Source organism: Podarcis erhardii, assembly GCF_964252035.2.
Source record: "Podarcis erhardii genome assembly, chromosome: 9".
NCBI lineage: Eukaryota > Metazoa > Chordata > Lepidosauria > Squamata > Lacertidae > Podarcis > Podarcis erhardii.
Window position 1 is genome coordinate 28,188,660 of NC_138512.1, and position 12,485 is coordinate 28,201,144.

The window sequence follows — 12,485 nt, forward strand, 5'->3', positions numbered from 1 at the left end:
CGTAGAAGCGTTACCCTATCTGTGTGTGTGTGTGTGTGTGTGTGTGTGTGTGTGTGTGTTCCTGAAATAATTCAGGGCACAGCCCTAAATAAATAAAAGAACTCCTATTTCCTTGCCTCTGGCCAAATTTGAGTTCACATGTTTTACATGCTTTTGGTTATGAAGGGTATCCATTCATATTAAAATGAAAATTCAGCCCTTCTCTTGTTGGCTTAGCAAAAACTGTTGTTTGCCAGCTTATTTGTCTAGTGGTGAAGAAAACTTATAAATCAATAACCCTGACAGTACACAGGGTGAAACTCTTTTCCTTAATATGTCCTGAACAGTGGTGCATGGTATGGTGTATATTTTTTCTTCTCTCTTTTTCTTCTGCAGCAAGTGTATTCAAGAATAGCTCATATACCAACTCAGTCATCTGCAGCAGTAGGATCTGTAGGATATTGTGCAGAACTTTTCTGCTCTCCAGACAGACTAATACATTTATACTTGAAAGCAAGCAACAAGGCGTTGGAACTTATGAATAGCCTTAGAGCGTGCTCCTGCTTCTCACCAACCAATTTCATTTTTCTGTAATTCAAGCCACTGGACAATGAATGTAGTAATTGCTAGGAAATTGGGCTGGTAAATTTGCACAGAAGGCTTTGTAATAATTCCTGCTTGCACAAAGGTTAAAGCATTTTGATCACAGCTTATGACTGGAACATTAATGTGCTTTTGAGTCTGTAACAGCAAAGGGAGCCTGTAGGTATTTGAAAGGTAGGCATCAACTAAAGCTTAACCATCCTGCTTATACTGGGGTATAATATGATTTCCTGAACTAGGGTTGCTTTGTCGTGATTTCTGGACCATGGTGGGAAAATTACTTCACTCGAGTTCGTATATCATCATTACCTGCCTGATTCCCAGAGGCTGATAAATGGAAGCACCAAAGAGCAAGGAATGAAAATGAAGGGGCTGAAGGGGGGGGTCTCTCTGTGTGTGCCTCCTTCTCATAAATAAATCATGTTCATTTCCTTGGAGAACTTCATTTTTCCTACTCTCAGTCTCCTAGCACACACAAACTGGATGATGTCTGTTTAATGGGGAATCTCAAGTCTGAGGCCCAAATGCATACCTTCCAACATTTCTCCCATGAAAATGGGGATGTACTATTCAATGGTGGCAATGATAATTTTATTATTCATACCCCACCCATTTGACTGGGTTGCCCCAGCCACTCTGTGTGACTTCCAACATATATCAGAACATAATAAAACATTAAAAACTTCCCTATTTACGGTTGTCTTCAGATGGTTATATAGTGACTTATCTCTTTGGCTTGGTGTCCGGTGTGGAGAGTCCTTTCCTCTCCCAGTAACTTCATAGGCAAGAATCACAAGCAGTTTGTATTTGATAGCCTTTTCCATTCAGTCATCTGGTTGCAAAGCAAGAATCTATATCTCTCCACAAAGAAAGGTGTTGGCTACTCTGAACCCTTCCACTTCCCTCCCCAGCAACATCCAAGGTGCCAACAGGAAGTTCCAGCCCTCTGCATTCTCTGTTCTTTAATATGGCTGGACCTGCGAGTCTGAGGGGGGGGGATGGCTCAGGCTCTCTAGGGGGGACTCTGCTAGCTGTTTCCTCCCTTCCCCCTCTTCTCCAGTATCTCATAGCTAGATAACTCCTGCGGAGGCTGTACAGCATTCTCCTCTCTCTCTCTCCTACTGAAACTGCTTGTGAGAGGGTGGGGCAAATTGTCCACCTCCTCCTCCTCTTCAGAGAGAAGCTGATCTGGCTGAGGATACACTTCCTAATCCTCCTGTTCAGGCCATTCCCTGACACTTAGGGATCATATAACCCTCCAACATTTCTCTGATAAAGATAAAGGTAAAGGGACCCCTGACCGTTAAGTCCAGTCATGGATGACTCTGAGGTTGCGGCGCTCATCTCACTTTATTGGCCGAGGGAGCTGGCGTACAGCTTCCGGGTCATGTGGCCAGCATGACTAAGCCGCTTCTGGCGAACCAGAGCAGTGCACAGAAACACCGTTTACCTTCCTGCTGGAGTGGTACCTATTTATCTACTTGCACTTTGATGTGCTTTCGAACTGCTAGGTGGGCAACAGCTTTTGTGAATCTGGGACTGACCCTGGAAAACAGGAACAGTTTCAGACTTGGAAAGTCTGCAAATACAGCCCTCTAGGACTCTCTATCCAGCCCTTGGGATTCTGTCAGGACACGCAACCCACTCCAGCCTTCACTGACTGACCCCTCCTCTGTGTCTTCTTCAAGTGCTGTTGACTGGCTGGAATGTGTCCACTTGAACTGTGATATTGCCCCTGACTTGCCTGGATGGAGGATGTTGAGAGGGATTAAGCATGGCTGAATGTAGCCTTCTGAGGTCAAGCTCCTGGTCTCACACCCTGGAGCAGGAGCATTCCTACCCACCCTCCATGTCTCTTCCCCATCTCTGCTCTCTCTGCACTGGGAGTCAAGGAGGTTCCACATTCCCTTCACAAGCAAGGCTTTGGTTGTGGCTACCTGGTTGATGAGCCAATAGCAAAGGCTTGTCTCAAAGATTAAGCCATGTAAGTCTAAGTACACATGGGTGTTACAGTTATATTAAAGCAGTTACAGTTCCTTTAGTTGTTCCAACCATTACTTGGATAAGTGACCATGGTGCTGCTACTTAATTTACATGGGGAAAACCTGTCCATCTTTGCTTTTATTCACAGCTTCACAAGTTAAAAACCCTCACTAGCAGGAAATAAAATTGGTTTCTGAGTAAGCAAACCACTTCCCTACTTTGAAAAGGGTTTTTTGTTTTTGTTTTTGAAAAACACCCCATGTTCCTCTGCACTAGAATTATTTTCATCATTTAATAGGAGAAATCAAATAAGGAGCCAACTGCTTAGGCGTTTGTTTGCTTATTTGCATCTTCCTTTGATGCAAGCATTTCAAAGCATTCAAGTAGGAGTTTAGTTTATCCCCTTCCTTTGTTAATGGCTCTAGCTGCCTCTCTTTTCCTTTCAGAACAAACAGGTACAATTTTATTATTCTTTTGCTAAATTTCTGTCAGCTGATGGGAGATTTATAGTAAATGTAAAACCAGATGTTCACTTGGGCCTTGGTTTCAGGCAAGGTTTGTATTCTTTTAACAAATGGGTGATATGCAGAAATTTAACCCTGAAGCTTTCCCAGTAATGGAGTAATGCGCCAATGGTGAAAGCTTGGCAGTCTACCTGTTATTCATTTATTTAAAGTTGTATATCCACAATGTGGTTTATGATAGAACTGTATTGCAATACTGTTTGTTCAACCTGTGCTTTAATGAGTATTGTGGAATGTATTCTGCCATTTGTATTGTTGTGTGCGCTGCAATGTATCTGATGGGGGAAGTCTTCCGTCTGGTCAGGTGAAAGTTGGTTTAACTGTCACTGGAGAACTTTAACTGACACAGATGAGGAGGGGTTGGACACAGAATTCTCAGTATGCAAATGAAGGATGTGCACATTCTGATTGGTGGGTACAGGTTTAGAATTTTCAGTTATACCATTTGATTGGCTGGGGCTGGACTAGAGGGGTCAGGAGAAGTGTATATATAGCTGAGTACTAGTCAATTTGGGTTAGTCTGTAGTGGCCAGAAGGAGGCAGCAGAGGAAGAAGGAAGAAAACCTGGAAGGAAGCCAGAGTTGCTTTGTTGTTTGAAGACTTGCCGGGGTAGCTGAATCACTTGGTTTAGGATGAAGAGATGAGGGGAAGAATCACAGAGAGAGAAAAATTGAGAGGCAGTTTGGAATACCAAGCTCTGGTGTCTGGTAGGAAACCCAAAGGAAGATTATACAACAGCAAAATCAGAGCTGTGCTACAGAAGGTGAGTAGAGGCAAAAGAGGCCTCAAAAAAAGCCAGGCGTAACTGGGGTGCAGTAACTACTACACCAATATGGCAAAAGAGTTTTAATAATGTATCTAAGTGCTTCTTCAAAGTTGTCTTGGTGTACTGAAATAACCTTCGGTATTTAAAGCGACAGTAACAAGTTAACAAAGTGCACACCCATTTCAAGAGACTCCTATTTCAAGTACTCCCATAAACTTGTACAATACATAATCACGAAATAAATCCATGTAAAAAAATTGTTGCTTATATCTGATCTTTTAGCATGATTTTAGTTTACAGTTACCAGGGTCTGGGGTTAGTTAAGGGTGCAAAGTGTATAAATGATATTAAATGGTAGCAGTGGTGTGGATTTAGGAAAATCACTGGAGAAGAGGTTGGGGAAAATATCCCCTTCCTTCCACAATCCAGGCACTCTTTGAGGAAACTGATTTTCTAGATCCACTTCAATCTGAGTTTAGGGTCAGTTTTGACAAAGCAACTGCTTTGTTCTCCCTGTATGACGAGGTCTGCCAGGAGAGAGACAGGGGAAATGTGTTGATGTTATTTCTAAACAACCTCTCAATGACATTCAAAACCATCAACCCTGGTATCCTTCTGGAGTGGTTGTCTCAGCTGGAGGTGGGTGGCACTGCTTTGTGGTGGCTCCAGTCCTACTTGGATGGTTGTTCCATCCAACCTTGCCTGGCTCTGCCAGGCAGAAGAGACCTATTGAAGAGTGTCCTTATGTGGCTGGAAGCTACCACTGACAGCATCCAGCAGTAGCCAGTGTAACTCTTCCCCCACCCCCCCAAAAAACCCAAACCCAAGATGTTTCAGGAGCAGGGATGGTGTGTGGTTGAGTCAACACTGCATCCACTCCTGAGCTAGCACTGTTCCATCACTTGTTGGGTAATGGCATCTTTGCTGAACCAGCCAGGGAGCTGGCATTCTGAAAGAGATTTTTTTCTTTGCTGGCATGATTGGTGGAGCTGTAGATTTGGTTCCAGCTACACCATTCCATCAAGCCCTGCTGCTGTCAGCCAGGAGCTAGGATTGTAGCATAAAACACCAATCCTGAAGGCAGCAGTGGAGAAAACTGAATATGGTTGAACTCATCTCATCTAACACGTGCTAGTTAAGGTAAATCAGCACTCTTGCACTCCTCTGTCCTTTTCTGTTTATTTTCCTCCCCTCTTTCCCATTTTACATTTTCCCTCTGCAATAAACTCCCGAGGTAGCATGACCAGCTCTGGGTGATTTAAACCTTGTCACTCCCTGTCAGAAACAACTGTGAATTCAGGGATTTTATGTAAATGGTTAATTATATTCAGAAGCAAGGGCACTTTCTATTGTAGTGGGATTCATGTGGCCACTTATTCCTTGAAAAAGAAATAAATTAAAGATGAGGCATGATGGAAACAAAACTGGAATTTTATTAACAAGCACTCTTTGAGGGATAAAGCTTAATAGTTACACTAAAAAAGGCAGAATGCTTATTTTTAGTCAAAACACTGTTACAGATTCAGCTAAGAACTCTACTTAAATCTTTCCTCTATAAGACTGTTTTTATTAAATCCTATTTCTCCTAGAATGGCTATCAGGTTTACCCTGACAGTAAAATGTCTCTAGCCCCTTTTTGGGATTTCTTCATTTCCCTATGGAAATTAAACCAGTTTGTCCTTCCTAACAATCCCTTAATCATCCAGCTACTTCCCTAGCCAGGCCCTATTTGTCAATTAAATGGTCAGATTCTACCTTTTCACGCTCCACTCCCTCCTGATTGGTGGTTGTTATGCCATCTTGATTACTCCATCCTGACAGGATTGGCTAGTGGGTCTCCAGGAGGATGACCAAAGTTCTGTCCATCACACCCTTGCCATTAGCATATTATTCTCCCGTGTTTGAAAGGCTCTGCTTTCCTTGCATCCATGTCTTCCCCACTCCATCCATGGCACAACCCCTTTGGAGTTCTGCTGACACCAGAAATCCAACTTTGGTAGGGCAAGGGCTGCAGATGTTTTCAAGGATATCACTTATCCTAACACAGCCCATCAAAGTGACAGATACTCTGCAAGACATATGATAACAACCTGGTGGGAAAGTGTCAGGAAATGACTTTCACCCTCCACCTCTCCTTATGCCGTGTGGGAGTGATGAGAACTGGAACAGATAAAAGGGCCATTTTCTTGCAGAACAAAAAGCGTTCACGTTTTGTCATCTTGTCCAGACACATGCAAGCAACACACAGAGCTTCCTTTGACGTCACAGTCATTTGTGCTTGGGGTAAGATGACCCAGAAGCTCAATAGCACACAACTATTGAAAGGATAGGTAGGAAGCCGGTTCTGTTTTGCAGCTGGTCAGTCAGTTCTGCAAACTGGGAGAAGGGATGAGTTTGGGTGCTGGAGGTAAGCTACATGTAAGAGATTCAATGTTCCCTATCTCCTAACCATGGTTAAGGATTAAAAAGAGGCTCCTGTAGCTTCACACAGGCTTGGCATGACAATTTAGTATCCTCAGGCAGCTACCTACCCACTGGATGCTCACCAATGATGTCTGCTAGGGCCTAGCATATTGATTAATAATAATTATTATTATTTATTAAAGCTTTTTCATAACACAATAAGATAAAAAACTAATATAAGTAAAAACAAAAACAGAGAAAGAAAAAGAAAACAGAAAATAAAAGGGGGGGAGTAGAAAAAATTAAAAGGACTTCCAATTTTCTGTCTGTCATTTACATAAAATAAATTATTCTGCTTTCTGTTAAGCAATAATTCCAAATGACCAGATGATTAATGGGAAGGTACACAGCTCAGGATGAACACACAATGTCACATAATAGCCCTTCAAACACATCAGAATAAATGCTCAATAAAGACCATAGTCTAACCTCTGCATAAGCTTTGTGTGAGCAACTCAGGATAAATGCTCCATAAAAGGTCATTTGGAGAAGCCCTTTATCTCTTTCTGTGGGCCAATTCACACTGTACATTTAAAACACATTCGTTGTCCAATTAAAGCGGACTGCTTCTCCCAAAGAATCCTGGGAACTGCAGCTTGTTAAGGATGCTGTGAATTGCAGCTGTGGTGGGAAACTACAGTTTCCAGCATTCTTTGGGGAACGCCATGAACATTAAATGTCCATTGAATGTGCTTTAAACGTATGATGCACATCTGCACTCACTCTATCTTTATACATATACACCCATATAGACAGACACATATCTGTAAATGTATATCTTTTTCCATTGATGTATACTGATAGAGTTGTCTATACGCATGTACAGAGATGATCCATTTTCACAAAGTCACAGGTGAAGCAGACAAGCGAGTCAAACTAATAATCTAATCTGCTGTGAGTGCCTCATCCTGGCAGCCAAATGTTTCTTGGGCAAAACGATGGCGCCACAGCTGTTGTTTTCCAGGCCAATTATTGCACAGTTTAGCACATTTAAAGAAATCTCTTCTGAATGTTGCACGTATTGATTGTCGGGACAGACGAGGCGGCATGCCTCCCTGTTGGCAATGAAGTGACAAGCGGAGAGAAATTCTCAGCTCTCCAGAGTTTTATCAGTCTTTCAGCTAAACATTTGATTGGGATATTTACGCAGTAGGTAACGATTTAAGCAGTTCACACTGTGCATAAATACACAGCCCCAGTGACACCTCGGAGACAAGGGCAATGCCAGTGGGGGGATTTCACTGGCACTGATCTCAATCATTTAAAGGTACTGTTTTTGCCATGAAGGGCTGAGTCAATTCCTAATGGGATTTCAAGGCTCCTTGCATCTCCTAAGAAACTTCAGTGGCTCAAAAGTTCAAAGTCTTCTGCGTCACGGAGATTTGCTAGCAATTTTCAGTTGACTTTCGAAAAGCCCGCAGTTCCATAGGGTGCCATGATTAACCTTTAACTAACCTTGAACATGCCTGGTTTATGTTATTTGCTCTCTCCTTTTGTTATACTGATGGCATGGATTCGGGGCCAAAGAAGGTAATTTGTCACACAAGGCATAAGTTGTGGAATGCGCTCCACAAGTCATGATGGCCACCAAGCTGGATGGCTTCAAAAGAGGACAAGAGAATTCAGAGAGGTTATCAATGGCTACTAGCTAATTGGTGTCCCAAACTCCTGCTCTACCTGGCAGCAAGTCAGTAAGTCAAGTCCCAAGTTCAACAGGTAAGAAACACGGTCAGAGGTAAGTCCAAAGTCCTGTAGCATCCCAGCCCAAGGTCCATCAAGATGAGCAGTTGAGCAGGCACAGAACCTCAGCTCTGCTGCCCTTTTGTACTTTTACTTTTATTATTTATTGATTGAATTTATATACTGCCCTATACCCAGAGGTCTCATACTTTGCATGCTGATTGCAGCATCTGGGCTTGATGAGTCATATGCCCCTCACCTGTTCCAAGCCTACTCCAGCTGAGGAATCACACCCCTCCTCTCAGAGCTAGAGAGCTGTGGACCCATGGCTGTCTCAGCCTCCTGGAGCATCCCTTCCGCTGCTCACTATACCTCAGAGCCCACCATATTTATAGACAGAGGTCCCTCTGACTCTGGTGATGAGTCCTACTGCTCTGGTTCCTGGGCACTGCCATCCTCCATCACCCTGTGAGTACTTCCTTCCCCATCCCTAGCTTGCCCCAGTGTGCCCCATTCATGGCTGGGCTGCACCAATTGCCAGGACTCCTCCCTGTCACCCTGCCAGTTCATGACAATTGGCTATGTTCTGCCTCTGAATGACAGTTGCTGGAAGCATCTTCCCATTTGTTTCCAGTTGCTGTGCCATGAGTGCTTGTCAGTAGATTTACATGCATGTACACGCAGAGGCTTCAATCCAAATACACAGTACCAGACCCAAGAAAGCATCCCTGCCAGTAGGTCTACAATGTCTGTACAGTCAGGTTTCCATTGAAGCCCACACTTAGAGGGAACTCCTGTGTCACGAAAACACAGGCAGCTGTTTTACGCAGTGTCAGATTATTTGTTCATATGTTCTAGTGTTGCCTACTCTGACTGGCAACTGCTCTCTGCTAATGCTGTATGTGCCTGCCTGATAACACCACTGGAATCTCCTAAGGTCCTGGATAATGTCAAATAGCTCTTTATTAGCATTTTTATTAGCTCTTTATTAGCATTAGCAATTAAATACACCATGCCACAGTTTGCAAAGCAATAATGGAAAAGGAAAGAGGCAAAATGCTAAAAAGGAGGTTGAATAGATATTGTCAGCCTTTGCAAAATCACACTATGATTACTCACGATATTAGAAGACTTGTCATTTCAAAGATCTCTGTGAAAGAAGGTCTACTCTAAATGACTGGCTGCAATGATGAGACAACTAAAATGTGACAAAATATTGAGACTGTCTGTATTCTACAGCTGCTAACTGTACGTTCCCAGCTGCTGGGACTAGGATGTGTGTGTGTGTGTGTGTGTGTGTGTGTGTGTGTGTGTGTAATTACTGTATTTACTAGAATCTAATGCTCACCGTTTTGGGCCAAATTATGTTGCAAAAATTAAGGTGTGCATTAGATTCGATGGAACATTAGACTTGAGTGAATATGGTAGGTACTGCTGTCATTACAAGAAAGCCAAAAACAGCAATGATTTTAGAACAACCATGAGAGTAATAGCCTTCACTGTGATGGGAGAAAGGGCAGAGAGAGGTCAATTCTACTGCAGGGACTCCTGGCTCCCTGTTGCTCCCTGCCAGCAGAACCCAGGCTGCTTTCTGTAGGGTCTGCAGCTACTTTTCCCATGAAGAGTCAATGACAGTGAAATGACCTCAAATAAGAGGAAATTCATCTGGGGACAGACCAGGCAGCAAACATGGCCCCTAATCCTCAAGTAAGGATAATGGGGTGAGGAAGCTTTGTCTGTAGCTGAAAGGAGGGCAGTGAATGGCTATCATGTACCTGAATGGCAAAGTGTACAGCAAGAATCTTAAGCACACCATCCACAAGGAAGCAGAGCCTGCCCCTTGTCTATGATGTCTATTGGGATGGGTTAGGCTTCAGTCCCAGCTCAAGGATGTCCCTGAGAGTCACAGTTTGCATTCTGACACAGAAATCAATTGGCCCCATTTACTTCTTTTCTTTCCCCATCTGTATTATCTACCCATCTGTTCTGGTGCTGGTGACACATGCTAGTTACAGCTCACCTGGTCTACTGCAGTACCTTCTGCATGGGGCTGGCCATATTGACTTGGGATCAGATGGTCTGGAAAACTGTCTTCTTCCACATGAAGGCTTAAGAGCTCCAGGGGAAGTATTGTTGCTGTCCTGCAGGCATATAATGTGTTTAGGCAGGTAAAGCACAATCTGGTACCCAGAGCTGAAGTGGCGATTCCCCCCAAAGTGCCTCTTGGCACCTCTTTGACTCAGACACCAAAAAAGTGCCATGGACAAGTGTCTACTAAAAGTGAAACTGATCTCCCTCTCATGACCTTGCCATGGAAGGAAAATATCAGGGTGCAGGATGAGGGGGAAGGTAGAGGGAACACCAGCGTGAGAGGGCAAGCTTGTAATCAGAGGGAATGTTTGTGCTGGAACACTGCAGTCCCAGTGCTTCAGAGCACAAAAGCAAATCCCTTTTAGTTCTCCCTCACCCCAAATCAACATGGTAGGAATGGTGAGTTTTGCTGAGGAATGCTGGCTGCCACCTCTGCCCATCCCAGAGGTATGCTTTTCAAGCATGAGAAGCGGCAGAGGTGGCCTCAAACTGCTAAATGGGAAGGCCAAACTCCAGAATGGTCATGTACATAAAGTGTGCAGGGTAATGCTGAAAACATTAACCAGAAAGCATTGTCACAAATTTGAGATGCTCAGTAGTTGCCACTAGGACAATGGGGGAAAAGCTGAGCCATAGGAATAGAAGCACTTCACTATTGAGCAGTCTGGCGCCATTGGCTCATGTTTAATATTCAGCCACAGAAGTGTGCAAATAACTTTGCATTCCTCCATTATCTGAATATGAAGCCTGTATCCGGAATAGCCAAGTGATCTAGCAATGAGTTTCCTTGGGTGATTAAAGTAAGCAGTCAAACCCCAGAGTCCAATTGAGAATTCACACAGGTTGCACAGCAAATAAATAAAAGCAAAACACTCTAAATAATCTTCTCCTACATAAACTTATAGGGAAGCAATGGTAGAATGTGTTTCTTGCAAAACGCCAACTTGCAAACTTACTGCACAATGTTATTGTTAATGACATCAGGTGCACTTTTGGGTAGGAAGAAAGACCCCGAGACAGCAGTAACAGTAAATACAGAAGCACCAGACGGAGGAGAAGCCAGCCGGCATAATATCCCAAAGAGCATTTAAACCTGATTTTTTTAAGCATCTCTATGAGCTTCAGCCGAAAAGTAATTAGAAAAATCTAATCAAATGCATTGAGCTACTCCATTAGACCAAAAGTTATCAAAAACGCCACAAACAGTTGACAGAAAACAGAGCAGAGCGAATGCTTGCGGGGAAAGTACTGTGTTAGCATGAACATTAACTCAGCAGAGAGTGACCTACTTGGATATCCTAGACACCATCTGTTCCCACAGATTTTCTGTTCTCCTAGGATAAAAGTTGGAGGATTGTTCACAATTGTACACCACCTGGCCCGATAAGAGTTGGAGAGACCACTTTTATGGTTGCTTTCATTTGCTTTCAGAAGGCTCAGGCAAACTGAATGTGAAGCAGCAGTTAACATCTTAAAGGGGAAATCTTACGACTCAGGATGACCAGAGAGAGAGTCACTGGCCACTTGGGCGAGAAGCATCATTCAGAGCAGATCTGTGCAGACTGGCTGTGGTTACCTAGCAGTCAGGTTGCTTACACTCAGAGCATGATGTGACAACATGAAGGATCCTCTGATTTATTCTAAGCAAAGGAGGAGGAGGTTGCATGTATGACCTTAAGCAAACTACTTGAATGGCGGTTAGGAGCTGCCAGCAAAACATTAGAAACTAAACAAAAAGCGAAAATAAGTTGCAGTGTAATAAGAGGAGGGGGGAGGGGCCACCTCTCCCAGAATCTGAATATCCTGCTTTGTATCCTAGTCCTTGACACATGCAGGGACACACACAGCCCTCCTGACAGCATTTTGGAGCTGTTGCAACTGACTGCATGTAGCTGATCTGGCCTGAGCTCAGCTGTGGCTTGGTTTTGCCTGATGTTTGAGCACGAGGCAGCACAGGCTCATTGAAAAAAGAGAGAAGCCACTACAGCAGGATCAAAAGGTCATGACCTCATCCTGATAGCATTTTGTGAATGGGGTGGCCACCATTGCACACATGCCTCTCTCCACCTGCACAGTGCCCCGGCCTCTCCACTTTCTCTTTCCTGCAATGACCTGGTCACTCTGCTCTCCCCTCCCCTCCCTCCTCCCCTCCCAGCAGCTCAACAGGCAGGATGAGGTCCATTTTATCTTTCACCCTTTTTTTTTTTACAAGGCAAAGTGATGCCCTGGCTGGGGCACTACCCACCCACCCTCTTCACCCACAGCCCAGAGGCATTCTGGGGAAAAGCATGGCTAATGGAATGGTCTGGGAGATGCTTTAATCCAGCAACATCTGGGCAGTCACAAGTTTCCCATCCCAGATCACTTGAAATAAGGGATTTTTTTCCAGTCTAACC

The 12,485-nt window shown here is 43.9% G+C and overlaps 1 protein-coding gene across 1 annotated transcript in view; it reads left to right on the top strand.

Moving 5' to 3' along the window:
- Positions 1-3,556: 3,556 nt before the first annotated feature.
- Positions 3,557-12,485, top strand: part of MTNR1A (melatonin receptor 1A) — an 86,437-nt gene continuing 77,508 nt past the window's right edge. Inside the window, exon 1 of the mRNA XM_081875917.1 lies at positions 3,557-3,852. The gene's annotated coding sequence lies outside the window, so the exon portion shown is untranslated. The remainder of the gene's footprint in view (positions 3,853-12,485) is intronic.